The 23782-nt window shown below is 38.9% G+C and overlaps 1 protein-coding gene across 6 annotated transcripts in view; it reads right to left on the bottom strand.

Moving 5' to 3' along the window:
• The window catches only part of Ccser2 (coiled-coil serine rich protein 2), a 130750-nt gene that overhangs the window by 105034 nt on the left and 1934 nt on the right, over window positions 1–23782 (bottom strand). The window lies entirely within an intron of this gene.

The raw sequence follows: 23782 nt of genomic DNA on the forward strand, positions 1-23782 counted from the left end.
TTGGTGTCACACGTAAATTTCCTAAGCCTGCATATCTTTGTGAGCCCTGTCATTTCACTGGTAGATATACAACTTTCTGCCTGAATGTTCAAAAAACTTTCTTCTACATCTGGTTGTATGTCTGAAATAAACAAGCATTTTGATTCTGCCTCATTTCAGTTACCATGCTGTCTTTGATGCATTTACCTCATATGTCTTTAAAAAGACAACTGCTAACAATTTGTAAAAGCTCATATTGGCAACATCATCTAATGATATAATCTGTGAGATATTCTAATAATGCTGCTTATAAGCTTTAGTGGGGAACTAAAAATTGCTGGCACAGAGCTTAATGTCTGTGATTCTTTGAGTTCATTTCTACATGTTTTTTAAAGTTATTGCATAATTAGTGAATTGCCATGACACATTTGAAAACAGTTTCAAAACTGTATAATCTCTTTTCTGGAAGACTAGTAAATCAAAGTTTCTTTGTTGAAAAGGAATCTATAGCTGGATAAGAACTGGGAAGTAAGAACAAATATAATAATGTATGTACATAAGAAGTGCCATGTTTATTAATCTCCATATGCCAAAACAGTGCCAAGAACTGGGAAGCAGGAACAAGTAAAATATAATAATGAATGTATATAAGAATGCTATATTTATTAATATCCATAATCATAGGGTGACAGATTTATTCCATGTCCCATAGCTAGATCAAGATTCTAAAAACTAAAATATTGTCCAGAAATCACCAAAGATGATTTGGATTCACATCTGATTGCGGGGTCAGTGCAGACTGCCTTCATGACAAAGGAATGAAATACACTGGGAGGCATGCTGCTGGTGGAGGAGAAGTAAGAAGGAAGGAAGTTGGAGGCTAATGTTACAGCAGAAGCATAACGACTGCAGGGCTGGTGTTAAGTTCTGCAGGGAAACAGTCAAAAGTGCCCCTTTCCAAACTCCTTTCATACCACTACACCTTATCCCCTGAGAAGCCACCCACTCACCTTCTTTATTTAGTACTGCAAATAGCTTTTCAGAAGGCTACAAATTGCCTGAATTTTAGGGAAATTTTCACTACTTAGTCTAGGGGCAATTAACTGAACAACAATGCCAATGACTAAACACACATAAGCAATCAAGTCATGTCTGAAACTTGCTTTCACAATCAGACTCTACATCATAATTTTAAATGAGTCGTTGGTTTGTTTTAAAATTTGTATTATTCAGCTACTTCCTCTCACATCCTATTTGATCAGTTTTTTCATGGCTGTCAAATGTAACATAAGCTGACTGAAAGGCTTGATTATGGTGATTAAAAAAGGAAACCTTCAAAGATTTAAAACTGTACATTTCACTCCAGGTTCTGCATGGTTCTCCAGGAACACACGAAGTTCAATACGAAGCCCCACTATTATATCAGCATATATGACCCTTTCTGTCCTACTCCAACTTAGTTTTTTGTCAAATGGAACCAAGCCTGCAAGTTATGCTCGGGGAATCTATGATATAGGAATATTCATCATCTTAGTCACTGCTGAATTTTTAATTGACAAGGCAGCAAGAATACTAGCATAGAAAGTGGAATCCAAAGCTCTCCTTCCCAAACGATAAACATATTTCCTTCCAAATGCTACCAGTGTTTAGACATGCAAGCTAACTATGGAGCCTGCAAACGTTACTAGTATGTTTCAGGCTAGGAAGAGAAACTGGTGCCACTGGTGGAACAATGCCAACTCCATTAATACTTCTGTAGCTACCTGAATAAGTACATGCAGACTTTTTAAACACTGGTGCTTGTGACATCACTATATGCAACAGTTTAATAGTGTGCCGCACTACCAATGCAAAAGTCTTTATTTGCAAAATACCAGAGCAATTAAATTGAGGTGCAATATCCACATCAGTAAAATGACTGTGACACTAGACATTACATGGTAATCTCACTTTGCTCTGGACTAACATAAGTCAACTTCTCCTGTGAAGGACGGTCCCATGTAATTCACTGCATATTATCAACCTCAGATTAATATGTTTTCTTTATTAAACAAAACTTAAGACAAGATTCTGAAAAGTAAACAAGGTATAATACAAAAAATTCATGATCTGGGAAAGGAAAAAAGTTCTCATTACAGTAATAACATAAACACATTTACTCATTCATTAAATATTTATTTAAAGCCTATTATATGTCAGGTTCTAGATACTACAGAAAAAAAAATAAGATATCCCCAAAGGCGGGGATGACATGTAGACAAGAAAAGGCAATACAAAACTTATAATCTCTACTATACAGTATATAGGTGGCTCACAGGGACACAAAAGAAAAAAGTACTTAATTAGGAGGGAGACATCATATATGGCTTCAAAGAGGAGGCAATGCTTGAACTGAAACACAAATAATAACAAAGATACAAAACATGGAAACAGTAAGTATAAGTCAAAAGCATAAACTAAAGCACAGAACCCGAATGGCACATTCAGAAAACACATTATTAGCTGAACAAGGAAAACAATATACTGTTCATTCAAAGAAATAATTCAGAAGATAAAGAGGACATAGAGGAAATGCAGCCTACCAAACACTTAAAGCCAGAAAAGAAAAATAATTTAAGGGGCTAGGAAGGTGGCTCAGTGGATAAAGTGCTTACTGTATAAACATAAGGACTTTGGTTTGGAAACCCAGCACCCACATAAAAAGCTGGAAGTGGCCACATACATTTATAACCACTGTACTACAGAGTAGAAAACAGAAATGAAAGATCCCCAGGGCTCATTGGCCAGGCAGGTGAACCAATCAATGAGTGCCAGGCTTAAGTCTGACACTGCCTCAAAAAATGGAATAGAAGTAATGGAGGAAACTGATGGAGGAAGACAAGCAGCATCAGCCTCTAGCCCTGATATGCACGTGCACAGATACTTGCAACACCCATGAATACATGCAAACACATGTACCACAAACACACAAAAGAAAGGGACTTGAATTCTGAAAAATCACTCTGACCTCCATATGGAGGATGGATTAAAAGAAAAAGAAGTTAACCACTGATGATCCCATCAGGTCCAGTGGAGAATTCTAATCCAAAGCTCACAGATGATGCTGGTTAGACCAAATGGGTCACAAAATAAAACCCAAAGTCATGAATCTGGGAAAGGGACTGGTAGGGATGAGAACACTGAACTGGAGTCAAAGGGAGATAAGAAAAAGAAAAGGGGAAAGAGTAATGAGAATACATTATATATGAAACTGTCAAAGAAGGAAATCAATTTAAAAGGGAGTGGGTTAAGAAAAAGACTGAAAGGACTGTGGTAAAAAGCATAACTACAATAGAATAGCAATACTACTAAATCTTAGGGATTTTTGTCACAACATTAGAGAAAAGGGCTTACGATTCCGGATTTGTCCAGTTGGACAAAGAGTAATGCCTTATCAAGGGTAAAGTATGTAGAGAGAAGGAGGCTGTAGACTTAGGATGTTAAGCTGACACTAAAGAGCTCACTCTGCTGAGCAGGCAGCTGATGGTCAAGCAAAGAATGCAAAAAGCAAAGGCAAAGACAGAAAGGACAGTGCTTGAAGAATCGGCAGTACAGAGAGAGTCAAAAGTCAAATGCTCATGAGAAACAAAGGAGTTCACCCTGGAAAACACGCAGAGGAGCAGAAGCCTAAGGCAGCTTCCTGGCATCATGGACGAGAGGAGGGAAGCACAGAGGACAATCTGAGAGCAGACAATCTGACAGCAAAACAGAGAATAAAAAAAAACAGTTTGGAAGGGAACTTGAAGATAACAGAAAGCAATGTCAAATCCCACAGAGAAACAAAGAAAAGTAAAAACTGTGAAAGAACAGTTGGACCTGATAATTTGCAACATGAGCTCCTTTTGCCAGGGAAGTTTCAGGAGAAAAGGTACACAGATGGAAATCACCTATTCTTTTAAAGCCAAGAAAGACTCAGGCTTGAAGGAATGACTATAGAGGCAGTCATGTTTTGGGTTTGATTTTGAATTTTTTTATCCTTTTTACACACAAGAACTCAAAGAAGAAGTTACACACACACACACACACACACACACACACACATAAAGAACATTTAATACCAGATATGTACTTTTATTATGAGACAGAAAACACTAGACAGGAAAAGCAAAGAGAGATTCTAATTTACACCCAAGTCAAGATATCAGCCTGATGACACAATGCTCATGACTCTAACCCCAGGAGAATTTGGCCTATAATAGCAAAACTACAAACAGGCACTAATCATATACTGTAACCTGTACACCTGAACTTGGAGGATATGGAATAATGCCTGTAGCACCATAGGGCTGAAGGAGGCAAGATGAGGTCTTACTAAATACCATGAGAAATTCAACCATAAAGAATATGGAGAACCCGAGCAATACAAATAATTTCAAAATCGTAACTGCAACGAGAAAATAATATATACTCTGAAGCTTAATAAAAAAATCATTTTAAAATTCTGAGCTTCTAGACAGAATATGGCACATAATAAACACCGATGCATACAACTGAATCAGGCCCAGTCTAGCCCAGACCAACATCCCCACAGACAGGAGTTTGTATAGAAAATGTGCTGTGCAGTGACTCTATGGCCACATGAACAAGAAACTCTAGTCCCCTGCTACCAAGGAAGTGGAAGGACTTAGCTGTCCCTGCTGAGAACAAGAGACTATGACAGTGAGGTCCGTTAAGATAACTTTTACGAACACTACAGAAGAGGAGTCATGTAATGTGTCCAAGTTAATTCAGGAACTGAATGAGGCACAGACCTAAGGCCTTTTAAAATTAAGACACTAAACACAGAGGAGCTAGTTGATGTGTATTAAATTAAAGGGCTGGAGAGGTGTCTCAGCAGTTAACAGAATGTACTGTTCTGCCAGAGGACTTGAGTTTGGCCTCCAGCACCTAGGTCAGGTGGCTTGAAACTGCAGGTAACTCTGCCTCCAAATCTGATGTCCTGTCCCAGTCTCCACAGGCACTACATTCACGTCCATAAACACACACCCAGACACATAATTAGAAAATAATTTTAAAATAAAATGATTCATATATTGCAGTTATATTAGAGAACATTGTAGTTTTTAAAAAAGCAGTTCTTCCTGCTAGGCCACAGAGGAGGACTTTGCAGCCAGTCCCAAAGATACCTGATAAAGCAGGGCCGGATGAAAGGGGAGGAGGTCCTCCCCAAGCAGTGGACTTGGAAAGGGGCAGGGAGAAGATGAGGGAGGGAGGGTGGGTTTGGGAGGGAATGAGGCAGTGGGATATAGCTGGGATACAGAGTTAATAAAATGTTACTAATAATAAAAATAAATAATAATAATAATAAAGATATTAAATTTTTTTTAAAAAAAGCAGTTTTGGGCAATAAATTAGAACATGAACAGAAACTGTATTTGTTTTCCTAGACAGGGTCTCACTATGTAGCACTGCCTGGTTTTGAACTTTCAGAGACCCACTTGCTTCTGTTCTCCCAAAACTGTATTATCACTTTCTTCATGCAAACACACCTAAATACAATAACATGGAACATAAAAAGTAAATGTCAACTATTACAAAAAGAAAAATAATTTATCCCCTGTACCTAAAATAGTTCTTGCCACCTCAAGAAACAAGAGCTAGCTCAGAAACTAACGGCAGAAAATGGAAGACAGTGTTCTAAACAGAAGCATGATGTGAAAAAGACAACTTATACATGAAGTACATCTAGCTGATGTAGGAAAAGTTTTGACACACAGATTGAGGGAGAAATCCTACATAAAAAGATGATTAACTAGAAACAAGTCAGCTTGACCATTAGAAAGATGTCTGCAAGGCACAGTGGCACTTGTGATTCCCTCATGAATCAAGGCAGAGCAACCAATTATATATGGACTTCAAGGTTAGTCTGAGCTGCATGATACCCAGCCTCAAAAACGTCTGTATTTACGAAGTCAGTCTACCAGTCAGTCAACAAAATAGTGGATTATAAAACGGTTAATAGTATTATATAGACTTCATCTCCTTAAGTGAAGTAAGTGATCAGACCAAACAAATAATATAGGTCACAGTCAGTGGCCTTAAAGAAAGAATAAGAGGGCTGGAGAGTTGGTCCAGAGCTAAAAGCACCTATAACAACCACCTGTAACTCCAGCTCCAAGGGAACTAAGTTCTCACCTTCAAGAGCACTCACATACACATATACACACACACAAACACACACAGAGAATATGTGTGTGTCATTCACACAAGCACACACAAATAGACATAAATAAAAGTAATAAGAATCTTTTAAAGAAAAAAAACTCCTGCTAGAAATTTTCTTTTAAAACTCTACATAGTACTATTATAGTATGAATGATTGCTCCTCTCCAAAATGTATGCATTGAAATTTGATCCCAAATATATATTATGAGGTGGAGCCCTGAGGAAGTGGGTTGGGAATGAGGCTGAGTTCTCATAGGCTTACTGCCTTTTCAAGAGGCCAAGTAGCTGATTTCCCCCCTCCTACCACGTGAGGACAAATCAGTGAGTGTGATTTGTAAGAAAGACAGCTCTCACTGAACAGCAAGTCCTCAGGTCAACTGATCTTCAAGTCCTAGGTCTATGAACAACAAATTTCCCTTGTTTTAAATTACTAGTCTAAAATGTTTTGTTACAGCTGCCCTGTAACAAACGACAACTGCATAAACAGAATTTATTTTCAATAAGCCTTTTTTCTTTTGTGTTTTAAAGAAGGAAAATCAGCACAGACGTCAAGGCAGTTACAGCTCCCACAGCTTTACTGATGTTCAGTTGTTTCTTAGGGTTAATTTGTATACCTGAAGCAGTCCTTTCTGGGTCCTCACAACAAAGATAGACTAGACCATATCAAAACAAATCATACACAATAAAGGCAAATGTTTCAGTGACTTCTGGTTACACATGTGGGTATGGAGTCACTGAATCAAACACAGTCTGAGGAGCACTGCACTGTGAAGTTCACAAGTCTTTCTCACGGGCACCACCACCAGGCAGAGCACTTGCTGAGAAGGTGGGGAAATAACAAAAGGGGCAGAAGGGTTCTGCTCTACTGCAGACATCATCCCACGGGATTGACCAACCATGCTATTCAGGGAACAACTAATTTCTCTTTTACTAAAATTCTCTCTCAAAGCCCTTTTCAAACATACTGGGCACTGTAAAGCCTAAATACATATGATGTGAAACATTTTATAAACATTTGTAAGAAACTTCCAAGTGCTCCCAGAAACATGAAGACCACACACTTCCCCAGCTAACTTGAAATGACACTGCCACCTATTGGCCACTACGAAGAACTGGATGCTCTGCCGCCTTGTTCCACGACCAACCAAACTTCCTCAAACAGCATTCAGGATTTATTGCTTCATCCTCAAAAGGTTGTACACCCTTAAATAACCATCTCACCTGCCTTCAACCTCGTGAATAATTTTGGCCCACACTATTTGTTCTAGCATTACCTACAGACATATAAATGTTCTGTATCTGCCCTATCCAATCCATGTATCTGCCCTGCCAGCAACTGCAGTCACCAGCTAAATGTGGCCATCACAGCGCACAAGGCCATGCATGACGGGATGTCTTCAACTATGTTAAAATAAAAAGCCTCACTGCTGTTGTCCCTGGTTGCTTCCGGTGAGGTGGAAAGTACATCCCTACTGGTATGCCAGGCCCTTCAGACTGAGGACCCACACTGAATCTGACCTGAAAGCCTCCTCCTCCCTGAGAACTAGTTTTCAGTGTACCAGAAGGCATCATGAAGATGCTCAAAGGAGGGAAGCAGCCAATAATACTACCCAATGCACTCAAGGCTCATCTGGGGAATGGCAATCAACCAAGTTCACACGCAGGTCCTTGGCAACAGTGGATACATCTAACTGCCCACTCAGCCCTTCCAGTTAGGATAGTAAACAGCCAACTACACTGGCCAATGAGGCCAAGGATCTTAGAAGAGACCTTACTACCACCATTTTCTAAAACCAATGTAATTCCTACCTGTATTCTCAATACTTCTCTTTATACCCATAGGTAAGTATACAGCACATCCTCATCGAAGAAGTGTCTTTTTGTTGCAGAAGGAAACCATTACAGAAATTCACAACTAGTCAAAATATAAACAACAAATGACCATGAGTGCACAGCCCCAACCAACACATCTTCAAAACAACTCCCTCAACGGAGGCTTGGGGTACATCTAAGAAGGAGGCAGAAATAGTAAGGAATAGAGGACCATGATATCTGTTCTAAGACTGTGCTAAGCACAAAAGGAAATCTAAGCTACACTCATGCAAGCTCAACAACATGGCTACCTGAAGAAGACCTATCACAATTCCAATCGTTAAGATGTGGAAAAATCACAGTGCCTCAGTCCTATATAAAGAGATATAGACAATTAATAGGTGCGGAGAAGGAAAGAATTAGTCTTTCCCCCAATATCCCTGATTGATTACCCAATAATGAATGGTCAACCCTAGAAACAAATATGGAAGGTAATACTGAACAAGCTCAGCAGGTTGAATTTATATGTTAATTTGTTTATATGTATGCATAACAACAATGACTAAAGACAAAGCCTTGAAATTGGGGGATGGGGCTGGATAGGGTAGAATAAAGGAAAGAAAAGGAGAGAGAAATGATGTCATTGTATTTTATCTAAATTTTTTTAAAGCAAATTTTTTTATTTTTTATGGGCATTCGGTGTTTTACCTGTATGTCTGGGTGAGGATTTGAGATTCCCTGGAACTGGAGTTTTAGACAGTTATAAGCTTCCATATAGGTGCTAGGAATTGAGCCCCGGTGCTCTGGAAGAGCAGCCAGTGTTATTAACCACAGAGTCTTATTTTAAAGTAAAGTAAAACAAACAAACAAAAAAAAAAAAAACAGATGCAACAAACAATACATTGTACAATGTTACACTATGTACTCTGTCCACATCTTTGCTGTCAATTCGGGAGATATCTATCAGATATCCCACATTTAAGGGATATGATGGACGACAGTATGTTAAAATTCTCAAACCCATCTCATTCTTCCAACCTCACCTCATTTCTCAACATAGAACCTTGACATCTATTTTAAAAATGTACTTATCACTACTATTGCATGTGTGTACACATGACAGAGAGAGCCACAAGCACAGTGTAGGAAGTAGAGGTAGGGAGTGGGTTCTCTCCTTCTACCTTTATCTGGGTTCTGTTACCCTCCCAGCCCAAACCTACCATCACTAACCAGTATTCTAACACAAGCCTCCCTTAATTCCTTTTGCTCTCTTTGATCCATTCTTTCTGTTTTTTCCCAGAACTGAAGTCTCCCTGTGGTTTGTCCAAAATGCCTAAAAACAGTGCTGACAGCAGCTGGAATTGGTTAGGCACTTATATGTCAGTTATGCAGATTACTTCATTTGCATCTCACATTCCAGCAAGGTTGATATGTGACTACTCAGATTCAAGTAAACTGACCCTTGAGGAAACATCAGCCATCCACAGACACACAGCTAATTAGTGAGGGCAGCTAAGGGGCTGCACAGGCTATCACCCAGGAAATAGGGTGCTAAAGCAGGTCCACCACAGGTTCAAGGCCAGCCACGGCTATGCCAGGAGCTGGAGGCTAGGGAAGGCTACTCGTCCAGATCCTGCCTAAAAATAAAAATACAAAGGGAGCTAGAAATCTAGCTCAGTAGCAATGTAACTTGCCTAGAATTATGACACTCTGGATTCAATTTCCATTGCCAACATTGTGTGTGTCTGTGTGTGTGTGTGCGTGTGCGTGTACAGCACACACACACTATTACCATTTAGAAATCAGACTCTTCTCTGAACTTCTGTGAAGGGTTACATGAATCTGTGAAAGAGAGTAAGGGAAGGGAGAGTAAGGGAGGAGAGTAAGGGGAGGGGGAGTAAGGGAGGAATGCAGGTGGCTTCTAGAACTAGATGGAGTCACCTTATAACAACAGGGTATGACACTGCTCAGACAAAAGGGAGAAGCTGAAAACAAGGCTTTTATATAAAATGTATTGATTTTTATAAGTTGCTAACATTCATCTTTTTAAAAAATCATAGTGTGAGCCAAACAAAATGCACTTGTAGCCTGCTATGGTACCCCTCATCTTCTAAGACCAAAGCCACGCATCTGAAAGGATAAAATGACATGCACACACACCCCCCAAACCCTTCAAATTTTAACTTTGTTATTCCTTTTCAGTTATTCCCTCCGAGACCTTTAGGAACTCTGACCATGCTGTGTGTGCCCTTTCAAGGTTCTTTACCAAAGCACACTGCATTACTCCTTTGGCTGAACATGACACTCAGCTGTGGTCTACCTTGAAAATTATCTCTGAAGCTTTTTCCCTCTCTCTCTCTCTCTCTTCAATGAGAAGGCCGTAGATAGACTAACATGAAGCCAAATAATACATGTCTTACCTATGAATTCAAACTGATGTATTACAAAGTACTCACAGATTTTCCAAGGTAACATTCAGGTAAGAATCTACTGCCAGCCACATGAATGCCTAAATCTATCAGAAAATGAGTAAGGGTCAGAAAACAACACAAAAGCTAATTAAAAAAAAAAAAAAAAATCCTTTGCAAAATATTCAGAAACTAGGCATTCCATTATTTTGAAGTAAGTGTTAACCCATTTAAAATATAAGAAACCCAAAGCTTTTGTCTCTTTGTTTTTGAGGCAGTATCCCTAAAATGTAGTTCACCCTTGAACTACATTCAACCTCCAACGTACTGGGATTACAATTTGTGACACCATGCCAAGCAACCCTTCATTTTAAAGTACTTTATTATGCAAATGTTACAAATCAGACTAATTATATCTAAGACTTATTGTTAACAAGCAAAGAAAAGGCTCCAGAAACTAAGGAGTTTTGTCTGTACCTATATCCAGGTACCAAGAGGACTTCTTCAGATGCTTTAGAAACACTTAGGAATGATAGAGTGCTATAATGATGACATTACCATCCCTCAGGTACCTTCCAGGAACATGGAGCAATCATGTAAGTTTCTCCTTGTTATTAACTGACAGCTAAACAGCTTCTCTTCAAAGTTAGTACTTAAGAATCAGCTTAGAACTCCCCACATTAATGCTCATGTTTCTGTCTACTGTCTACTGTCTGTCTCACAACCTTTCCAGTTAGTCAATTAATCTTTTCCTGACATAAGGGCACTAAGAGCCAAGCTGTTACTTACAAACTTCTAATATTTTTTCCATCTCACTAGGAAGACAGACTGCTGAGGCTCCAGAGATGGCTCAGTAATTAAAGGCACTTACTGCTTCTACGGTGGACCTAGGTGCAGTATTCCAGCACCCACAGATGGCTCACAGCCTCCCATATCTCCAGCTCCAAGGGCTCTAACACCCTCTGGCTTCTAAGAGCACCAGTGCATACATGGTGCACATAAATTCACACAAGCACACACATAAATACATAAAATTAAAAATAAATGTTTTTAGTCCTGTTAAGATTGTTTCCAGCAATTTTCCCAACCAGAAATCAATTCTCATGCTTTTTCCTACTAAACTTAGCAAATAATATTATCTGAAATAAAATTTCTCAGAAAAAGATGAAATCACAACAATGTGTCTAGAAATATTTGGAAAATAACCTTTAGTAGATAGAGAAGACAGCCAATGGTTAAAGTGCTATTCTAAGGAGGTCAACACAAAAACACTTCGCTGTTGGTATTCTGCTACAACCAATACTTGTTTCCTGAACACAAATTATACAGAGACTAAGCTTATTTATTCTGAAGCAGCATTTTATGACAGTCTATTCAGACAGACAGCCCCAGGAAATGAAGATTGAACAGATTCATCAAGACTTGGCAACCACTGACAAAGAGAGACAAGAGAATAGAAGTCAGGAGTTACTGAGTAACTGCATCAAGCTTAACCAAGAAAGAAACTGAGTACAGGATTAAAAGTCAGTAAAGGCAAATGAAAAGAATAAACAGAAGGAGAAATGAGTGATGCCTCTGAGGGCAAGAGAAGAGAAGGTGTCAATATCTAAAAGGTTCACTGTGGTTTTAAGATGGCAATGGTAAGACTGTTGGTGGAGGAAGAAATGACTCAAACGATAATCACAAAAAGGAAAGAATATCACATGCATTTCGAAGATAATGTAAAAGCTTTGCTGGCTGGAAGGCTTATAGAAGAGTCTGAGTTAAAGCCTTTGATGTTTCCAGGTTTTGATGTTTGGGAACTTTATTCTGTGAGTAGAAGGAAGAAGATATATAGCTCCAACCCCTCCCCACCGCCACCAAGAAATATACTCTATAAAGATAAGGTACTTTACAAACTGCATGACAAAACAGTTAAGGTCAAAGCTATTAAGAGGGGTTAAAATCTATAAAAATAATAACAAAGACCTGTAAGTGGCTGCTGGCAACAAAAGTGAAACTTTAAAAATGTACATGAAAGATATTTACTACCCCAAGATACCTGAGATATTATGATGTAATAAGAAATATATAATTAACTGGTCTCCGCCCCAGGTCATGGCAGACAGCTCTTACGGCCCCTAGACTGTCCATAGCAGTAAGTACTTCTTTTGTATGTTAAGGAGCAGACTGTGCCCTTCTATAATCTCAGGACAGGAGCTAGCTCACAAAATCACTGGAGTCATGATTAGGAAGGTAGACTTTCAGCTCTATCTCTAAACTTCCAGAGAAGGAAATGGGGCTAAAAGTCAAGCTGATCACTAAAAGCTAATATGTAATAACTGTCTCCACATTACGATACCTCCATTAAAAGTACAACAGACAGAGTTTAGCAAGCTCCTGTATATAAAGAACTACCTAAAGAGAGGTATGCCCCCAAAAGAGCATAAATACCATGAGCCCCTTCCCAGGTGGCTGCCCTAGTCATTTGCCCATTCATCTACATCTTTTGTAATATCTGTTATAACATCTGTGAGCAAATTAAATAATTCCAGGTGGGAATCAGATTACACCTGATTTATATGGCAGGTCAGTAATAAGCATAAGCCACAAAAGGGGGCTTGGCATGGGTACCTGAAGTGGAAGGGAAGTCTTGGAAGGCTAAAGCTTTATCTATGGGTCAGATGCTGCCCCAGGCAGACACTGACAGTCTAGCTAAACTGTCAAAGGTGTTGAATGGTATGAGGGAAACACACTTTAGCGGTTTCCTATCTTCCCATAGTGCCCTAGATGTTCTACCATTACTCTGTTTACTGTGTTCATACATAGCATTACTTACCTGCACATGTGCCCTTCTCTTCCTCAGTCTTGTTCCTAATACTAAAAAGTCAGGACCACAGCAAGTTGCCAAAAAAATATCTGGCAAATTCTAATGGAATACAGTCATTCTAATTATCAGACCACAGAGGAATCTACATGAGCTACATGTAGCTGACAAGCACTGACGAAGTTGTTAGTAGACAAACCACATTGAAGGAATGAATTTTAAGACAGGCTGAGTTTCTGAGTGGAAGATGAGTAAGGGCAATAGCTGGAGATATACACAGGGAAAGAGAATGAGCATGAATGAGACCAGCAGAGGAAAAATCTCAAACACAAACAGATCTGACATATATAATAAAATTGTCAGTAAATCTTAATATTTGCTGACAAAAATATTTTAATATAGACTTAGTTCTTTAACGGTATTTCTGTTTGACTCTGTCTTTAAGGATGTTATCTGAGCCAGACATGGCTGAACATGAAGAAGCACTTTCTGTGCAAACCTGAATTCCATCCCTAGGGCCCAATGTAGAAGGGGAGAAGCAGTTTTCAGAAGTTGTCCTCTGACCACACACACACACACACTGTGGCACATACATGCCCACACTCATATCACACACACACAAACACACACACATACCCCATAGATATAGATAGATAGATAGATAGATAGATAGATAGATAGACAGATGATAGATAGATGTTACTTATGTTACTTATGTTGTTTATTTTGGTATATCACATACAAACTAAGTTATATAAATGTCCAACTGGGTCAATATTGATATTTACTTACTCATTCAGTGAACAAAAAGCCTCTGAATATCTGTAACTGAAATTGCAGGGACCAGTCAGGAAAACAAACTTTCCTAGAAAACACACTTGTAACTTCAGATGGTATAATCAAGGTTAACATTAGCTTCACTGTGAAATCCTGTCTCAAACAAAAACAAAATGAAGCAATTTAATGAGGTACTAAGACGCTAAAAGACAGCTTAGAAAATGAGGAATAGCATGTGCAAAAGCGTGTACATTTCCCATGTCTCACTTTCCTGGACCCTCAACAGACAATCATGGAAGATTTTCTGTATTTATCTTATAATCCTAAAATGAAAAGCATCAGGTAAGGAGTAGAATTCTCAAGGAAATGGTTCATCATTCCTAAAGCATGTATGGGCACCAGATGAATAAGAGACATGAAAGAAGGAGAAGTAACTTCTGTAGCCAGGGAGCTACAGAAGACATAAATAGGCCTGCTCTGACTCACAAGCCCTAAAATCAAGAGCATGGATCAGCGGGCGTTAAAGGAGGAGAAAGTGAGGCTGGCCCGATGGAGAACACTAGAAGCAACTGCAATCTGCTCCAGCAGAGTGCTGAGCACTTACACAAAAACCAGCCACAGGAAGAGGCCGCTAAGTGCGAGCAGGAACATCTGTGTGGGACAGAATTTCTGAGCTCCTCTCCTGCATCATCTCCACATTCATGGACAGTTATGCTAGGTAACTAGGAAAATGAGGTGGTGGGGATGAAGAAAAGCCACGACATTTTCCTCTAAAATGTAGATCATTTATTTGTCAACTGAATTTTGTTGTTTTCACTTTTTAATTTTATTTCTGTTTTAAAAGGGTTATCTCAGAGTAAAACGACCACATCAGAAAGATTACCAAATCTGCATAATCTACAATAGGGCAAACACTGAGCAAAACTGCTAAAAATAAAGTTAGTATATATGAGGCTACTAAGCTGATTCCTTAATTTACTAAAATATGTTCAACCTGTGTATAAAAATTACAATTTTAAACTGATAATTCATTACAGCACTCTATTAGAAAATAATGAAAGGGGTGTGTTCTTCTACCCAGCTCTCAGCTAGTCACTATCTTCATTAAGAAAAAAAATACAAGGAAATACGCACCGGAATCTGTTAAGAGTTCAGATGTAAAATGTCCCTCACAGGCTCATGTATTTGGTGATTTGATCCCTACTAGTGGTGCTATTTTGAAAGGCTGTGGAACCTTTTGGAAAGGGTATCTAACTGGAGGAAATAGGCCTTGAGATACAGCCCAGCTGAACTTCTAGCCTGAGTCTATTTCCTGAAGGACATAATATGCCCAGCAGTCTCATACTTGGTCGGCATGCCTCTCCCACCATAATGAACCATCCTTTTTCAAACCATCAGCCAAAATCAGGCCTTCCTCTCAATAATTCTGTCATGTCGTCTGTCATAGCAATGAGAAAAGTAATGCTGGTTCATTTCTCAGCCCTTTGGCTAAGATCAAGTGTAGTAATGATGGAGCTAGAGTGCTTAAATTAAATTAAGTTCATATGTGCCTCAAAGAAATAGCTCTTGCAAATTTTTTCCTCTTGGATCACTCCATTAATTGCATATAATTTAAGTATATATACAAATATACTATAAAATATCTGTATTTTAAATGAACAATTGCTTGATTCCACATGCCTCTACTGCTACTTTTTCAAGTTCACTGCTTAACAAACTCCCTGAAAAACTGTCTACCCCAGTCCTTCATTCCTCTCTGCACATCGTCCAAATCAAGTTTCACCTCTACCATTTCCCCAGAAACATAAACACTTAAATCTAACAATCATGAGTTAGGCCTCAATCTGACATAGTTCATTTCATTTGAATTCATGGATGTCACTTTTTCTTTCCTTTTTTTTTGGGGGGGTCCCCAAAACAGGTTTTCTCTAGCTGTCCTAGAACCATTTACTTTCTGCCTTTTGGTGTCTTTGTGTGTGTGTGTGCATATGCATGTGTGTTTGTGTGTGTGTGTGTGTGTGTTTCTGCCTGTCTCTCTGACTCTAATTCTCAGCATTCTAAGATCTCAAGGAATATTTCTGGATTTCTTCAGCCATACTAACTTCCAACCTTATATAAATCGGTTCTCAGGGCATTAAATGTTATCTGCCAGTCACAGGAAATGTGTATCTATAGCCCAGACCTCTACCCTGAACTGAAGACTTAAGAACACCTAGCTACCTAATGGATCTCCATTGCTAACTAAGCATATCCAAAATTAAACTCAGTAATTATTTTCCCCTAAAACCTGGTTTTTATGCAGTCTTACTTATTAATGTCAACTCTATTCTAGTTTTTCAGGCCAGATCCTATCCATCATCAAATCTTCTTTGTTTTCAGAATGTATGCAGAAGGTAATTTCTCCCAACTCCTGTCTAAAATCAATGCCATCATCCAACCAGATATACTGCTGCAGCTGGCTAAATGATCTCATTCCTCCTTAATGCTGACATCTCTACTTAGCAGCAAAGAGAATTATTTAAAACAAGCAAAACCAAAATTGTAGCTCAATGCTGCAACTAGGAGGACCTAAGTTTAATCCAGCAAATTAAGTAAACAAACAAAGCTGAAATTCTACATTGTCTTTGCACTTTTAGAGTCCAGGCAGCCAGCCACATATGGTCTGACTCCCCAACCCAACCCACCTATCAGACATCACTTTCTGCCAATCATTCCCTTCATTGCCTCAATGGCACACCCATCACTCTGAAAACATATCCAGCAGAGGATCTCTGCACCTCTGCTCCACATTTAGCAGATGTTTCTGTCCACTGAGGGACAGGAAGGTGGCTCAGTCAACAAAGCACTTACTGTTTGAACATGAGGACCTGAGTTCAGATCCACATCACCCACATAAAGCTAGGCAGTGACATGCATCTGTAATGCCAGTGCTGAGCAGGTGGAAACAGGAGTATCTTTGGAGCTCAATGGCCAGCAAGTCTTTCTAAAACACTGAGTTCCAGGTTCAATGAGAGATCCTGCCTCAAAAAAACTAGGCGAAGATCAACTGAGGACGATACTCCACACCCAACTCTGGTCTCCACACAAATGCACACAAACATGCAACACATGCCATACCACACTGAAAAATTAAATTTAAAAAACGTTAATTATAAAAAATATTCTCCCTTCTAGAGGCTACAGAGACCACACTTTTACTTTAAAATCTCTGCTCAAAATCAGTTCTGATTATTGGCTTGCCTAACCATCTTGTATAAAACAGCAGTATTCCCACTCATGCTCTTTTCAACTCATTCTGCTCTATATTTCTCCAGGACTATAACACCTGAGATACTACATAAATATGTGCTTTTTTTCTTTTATCATCTCACTGTTGTAAACTCCAAAAAGGCATATAAATTGTTCAGTTCACTGTACTATGCCAAGCCAGTGCTCACCCATCTTAACTGAACTAATGATTGAATTCATTCAGACTTGGTCTGTTCTTAAAGCAAAGACTGAAGAAACCAGAAATGTAGAAGTTCTCAGATCCAGGAGAAACACTGACTGCAAGACAGTCTATTCAGCCAAGTACATAATTCTAGCTAACACCAAATTTAAGGGTTGATAAGTCCACACTATGATCAAGCAGAAAGTGGGAGGACAAAGAAAAAATGGCCTTCTCTGCACCCCATCCCCTGAAAAGAAATACCACCTAATTGTTTCCTGTAAGCTGGCCTACCAACTCTGTCCAAAATAACATCAACCCCATTCTACAAACTTAAGAACCATTATGCATAGTTCCTGCTTTTCTCAGCTGTAGTCTTCAGGAAAAAAAAAAAAAAAAATGTAACTCTCAACCCTAACATTGGCTGCCAAGAAATAATGGTCTGAGAAAGCTCTCAAATTTCCACAAAGCACTCAGGCTGCAACCAAATATCATTAATATGATGACAAGAACTAGTCAAAGAACCTTTCGATGCTGCCTCTTTGTTGTCCCTAGTGTATACTACCATCTCACTCATCGGAGATCATGATAGCTTAGTGTGGGGAGGTAGCTAGGCGGGGAAGCAGGCAACCCAAAACCATAGGATTAGAGATTGTCCTGTTGCATTTTAAAAGGTGGAGAATAGTGGGAAACAGAAAATATCTAGTAACACATGAGGTGTCGCCTGGCCTTTTCAATACCTAACATAAAAACAGAAACTATGGCCCACCAAGCTTCTGCTTCACTAAGCAAGAAGCAGAGGCAAGTGCATCTCTTTGAGTTCCAGGCCAGCCAGGGCTACATAATAAAACCCCAACTCAGAAAAGAGTAAGTTAGAAACTGAGCAAGTAAATTTAAAACAATTCCCACACATTTTATACGTCCATACAAAGAAAGTGGAGATTTTGATCATTTGCAATTATCAGTGCCATTTTTAAGGCCAATAATCCTCAAAGATGATCCACTCATATTAAAATTACGCTATTAATCAAAAGGAAAATAGGAGGAAAAGTTCTCTTGGATACACCTTTAGGAATGCTCTACCTCCTAGCCAAGTGTGGTGGCACACACCTGTGATCTAAACACTCAGGGACGCAGAGGCAGGCGGATCTCTGTGAATTTGAGGACAGCCTAGTCTGCAAACTGAGTCCAGGACACTCAAGGATACACAGAAAAATGTCTAAAAAGAAACAAAGGAAGGAAGGAAGGAGGAAAGGAAGGAGGGAGGGAGGGAGGGAGGGAAGAAGGGAAGAAGGGAGGAAAAAAAGGAGGGAAGAAAGGAGGGGAAGAAAGGAGGGAAGAAAGGCGGGAGAGAGAGGGGAGGGAGAGGGGGGAGGGAAGAAGGGAGGAAAGGAGGGAGAGAGAGGGGGGAGAGGAGAGGGGGAGGGAGGGAGGAGAGGGGGGAGGGGGGAAGGAGGGAAAGAAGGAAGAAAGGAAGGAAGGAAGGAAGGAAGGAAGGAAGGAAGGAAGGAAGGAAGGAAAGAAAGAAAGAAAGAAAGAAAGAAAGAAAGAAAGAAAGAAAGAAAGAAAGAAAGAAATTGTTCTACCTCCTCAAAGCCCAAGGCCTCACCTTAAGCAAAAAGTCTCCAAAACTTTGCTCTGAGACATAAAATCAACTAACTCACCAGACAAGAGCTAAGCTCAAAGACTACACATAACATTTTCTGACTGTTCAATTCACTCATAAAGAAAGGAGCATTCTGATTGGCTGTTCTCTTAACAGGCTGAGTCACACCCCAGCATCCGCAACCTAGCAATCAGAAGTTGCAAACTGAAGAGACAGGAAGCTACAAAATGCTGAGAAAATATGGGGGTGGGAGGGCTGACAATACCAATACAAACTGTCACGTGAGGGCACATGAACCAGAACTAGTTATAGCCTGGATGGCATTCCAAATGCAGAGTGTGCAGTATATCCCTGGGTCCCACACTTATGGTTCCCTCAACTCTCCTATACCTAACAAACCCCAGGGCTTTCTTTCTTGGTCACTCCTTTGAACTGGGTGATTTGTTATTTCCCAAAAATCTCTTGCCTTCTTCCGCTGTCATGTATTCACTCATACTTCACACTCAGCCCTTATCACTGACAAGCACACCATCAGACAGGGATTAGATGTGACACGTGTGTCACAAGATTAGGTACAATACATCACAGAGCAAAGGGAAAAAGCACTATGAGCACACTTCAATCTCAGTTCTTTCCAAATCACCACTCAACGTTCCCGTTGTCTTATAAAGGGTTACTCAGTCTTTTATCTTCCAAGAAATACATGCAATCTCCACTTCCACCTCAAAATTCAGACTTTACTTCCCATGATCTATTTCTATTACAGCCTAGGAGAAACAGAGCTTAATGTATTTTTACATTGTTATATCACCCATCTCCCTAAGAGGTATCATAGAGTATTTTTTAAGACCAATAACTCTCAAGGATGACCTTCAAGACATATTCAAATTAATCTACTAATCAATACAAAAAGGCAAAAAAAAAAAAAAAAAAACAGAAGAAACACTTCAACTGTAAGGAACTGTTGGTTTGGTTTTTAATATATATCTTTCACATGCCTAGAAAAGGAAGTCTAATCTTTAACACAGCAATAATACACTTTTGGAATAGTGCATTTTAAAGCAAAACAGATCAGGGCCTATCCAATTGATTACTAGAACTACCTACATTATCTTCAGCAGATCCCTTTACATCTCATCCATAAAATAATGCTACATAGAAACAAACAAACAAACAAAAACCCTACCTTCTAGGTAGTAATAAGAAACACTGGCTTGATAGATTATCAGGGTAGTAGACATGATAACTATTGTTCTGAGCTATCGTATCTGTTTAGAATACATCACTTCCCAAAAAAAGAGCAGATAACAAATTTTGTTTTGTTGCTTTTTAAGTGATGAATAATTAAGTTAAATCAGAAATGACCTTCCAGTCAAGCCTAAACAAACAAAAACTTTAACAAATACACTGTATTCATCAACTCTTTGGTTTGTCTAAAATTTATTACAATATTACTATATTACAAATGTATTGTTACTTTAAGCAATCAAAATTAAATGTATATTTTTACTTTGATAAGTAACAAAAATTAAAATTAACATAAGCAAAGTCTGTTAAGGTATTCAATACTACTTAAAAGTGCAACAGAGTTCTAAGTCTGAAAAGTATGAGGATCATCCTGCTAGATGTTCTAAGTAATACTTTTTCCCATAATTCATCTTTTAAATGCAAGCACCAACCAAAAATATGGCTCATATGGATCATGACTACAATCCATGCCTGAGGGGCCGGAGACAGGAGCATGGCTCCAGAAGTTTATTGAACACATGCTTCAGATGGTGGGGTGTCATCAAACTCAGACCTCACAATTAAAAGACAAAATAATAAAATTTTGTTGTTTTTGTTTTGTTTTGTTTTTTTAAGACAGGGTTTCTCTGTGTAGCCTTGGCTGTCCTGGACTCACTTTGTAGACCAGGCTGTCTTTGAACTCATAGAGATCCACCTGCCTCTGCCTCTCTGAGTGCTGGGATTACAGGTGTGCACCACCAAGCCCAGCTAATTACAACATATTTTTTTTTAGGTCAATGATTCTTTAAAAAAAAAAAAAATTAAGCTACCAAGTATTAGTACCAAAAAATAAACCAAATATGTTAGTATGTGCCTATAATTAATAGACGGTAGAGTAAAATGGATCAGGATTCAAGGTGAGCGTGGATTTCATGAAACTCTGTCTCAATAAATAAATACAAAAAGCAACAAAAATAATATTTAGAATTTTAATGCTAATAAAAATTAGTAAAAATATTTCCTCTAACAGAGAGAAAATAAAACTAGACTAAAACCTGCATGTGCCTTCTAACTGCTACACAGAAAATACTCTTATCCTCCTTTTTTAACAGATACACTCAAAACCAAAGTCCATGAAAATATGACAAAGTAGTCAACTAAATTCTGCTGGAAGAAGTACAAATCTTTCAAAACTAAATCTAGCAAGAGCTTTTGAAATTGATAAAACCTTCATACCCTCTGATGCTGTAATTCCTCCCATGGGCTTTTAGGCTACAGGAAAAAATAAAAATAAAAAAATAAAAACAAAAAACCACGATGAATACAGGGCAATATGTTACCTGCAGAATCCTGAACTCAAATGGGTGTGGCATTTTAGTGAGGCAGTCCCGGACACCTAAATATACTAACTGCACAACTTAAAGAATGGTAAGTAACTCATATATCCACTTAGAAATAAATAAGTAACCATTCTCTATGACACTGTATACAGATTAATAAGATTACATTTATACAGCAATCAATAGTACAAAATTATATGGAACTGACAAGAAACAGGGATGTTTCTTTGCCCACTTTAAAACAAAAAATGTTTTAGAACTGGTCAGGCCTACTACGCCAAGCACACAGTTGAAAACTGGCGTTTTAGAAACATAAATCTACAATAATTTTTTTTTTGTCCTTAAAAACTATCACAGGAGTAATCAGCAGCTCTTGTCATAACACAGAAGCCATGCATGTAATTTTAGCCATGCTGCTATCCAGCTGTAGCCCAATTACATCAAACTCTCACTTTACCATCCGAAGGAACTGTGCAGGATCTCCATATGGTGAGCAGAGGCTCCCAACACCAAAGTACAAGCAGGCTACAGCCCAGTGGAGTGGGAAAGGTCCAGTTTCTCCCATTTTCCCAAATGAGCTATCATGTTTCTCAGCCACTCAAGGGCTTTAGGTCCCTAGGAGTGGCAGCTTGAGGAGGAGAAAAACACAAACAGTCTGCTCCATGGAGCAGTGAGAAACTCACAAGCAAGGTCAGGAGCTGTGACACCGAGGTTAGACCAAGACAGAGACAAGCTGCTTGTGTTTTCAGGCTTTAGTTGTTCAAAGCTATTTTACAGTGCAACCAAATAATCTACTAAATCTTTAAAATTCAATATCTTTATTGAATTTGATTTTCCATATCTTTATTTCAAGACCTATCTAATATATGTCTTTTCTAATAAATAACCAATTATCTCAGACCTCACCAAGATGTTAAAACCTTTATTAAAAATTAGAAGCTAGGGCTGGGCAGGTGGCTCAGAGGTTAGAGCACTGTTCTTCCAGAGGACCTGGGTTCAATTCCCAGTACCCACATGGCAGCTCACAAGATTTGACACCCTCAAAAAGAGATGCATACAGGCAAAATACCAGCACATATAAATTAAGGATAAATAAATTTAAAAAATAATTAGAAGCTAAGCACAGATGGCTTGTTTCTGTAATCCTAACACTCAGAAGGCTTCAGGGGAAGAAGGGTTGGCTACAGAGACTTGAGGTCTCCTTGAGCTGAGCAACCCATTTGAGCTCTGAGCTAGCCTGGGTTATAGTGAGACTCTTTCTAAAGAAAAATCAAGACAAAATGGCTCAGTGGGTTAAGGTGTTGGCTTGCCATCAAGCCTAACAGCTCTATCCCCAGCCCACATACTGAGAAAGGGGAACCTCCTCCCACAACTGATCTCACACATGTACACACACACACACAGAGAGAGAGAGAGAGAGAGAGAGAGAGAGAGAAGAACAGGAGCATGAGCATGTGAGAACACACACACAAATAGATCAACGTAATTTTTTTTAATGCTATATTTCGAATTAGGATAGAGAGGAGTAAAAATGAACTACAAAGATGGCCAAAAGTATAGGATTTTGTTCCCAGCTCTGTCCCTTTCCACACATATGACTGTGGGTAAATGACCACACCTCAAAATAAAGGTCCAGACGAACACTCACCCTCCATGACCTTTTCAGCCCTCCACCTTAAAGTAAATTGACTTTTTTTCCACCATAATTAGGATGTCATTTCTAACCAATATCATTTTACTTCATCCTAAACAAGTAAAAGTAGTTATGCTCAGGATGGAGAGATGACTCAGCAGTAAAGAGCACTGGCTGCTCTTTCAAAGGACCTCAGTTCAATTCCCAGCACTGAAATGACAGCTCACAATTGTCTGCAACTCCAGTTCCTGGGATCTGACACCCACACACAGATACACAAGCAAGCAAAACACCAATACACATAATCTTTTTATATCATTTTTTTAAATAATGTTTTTTTTTTTCTAAATTTTCTGGTACTGAAAGACAGTCTAAACATATTTTGCTTATCTTAAATCTACATTCAAACCTGGACCCTCTCCTCAAAATGCATTCAGTAAACAGATTTTAGCAGTATGTGCTGTAGCAGCAAACTTAAAAAGAAATTCAAAACCCTGGGGGAGACACATATAAGCAAATCATTAACTACCAACCGACAAAAGGCAAAGTGCACAATGGCATGG

Source organism: Meriones unguiculatus, chromosome 9 (assembly GCF_030254825.1).
Source record: "Meriones unguiculatus strain TT.TT164.6M chromosome 9, Bangor_MerUng_6.1, whole genome shotgun sequence".
Lineage (NCBI taxonomy): Eukaryota > Metazoa > Chordata > Mammalia > Rodentia > Muridae > Meriones > Meriones unguiculatus.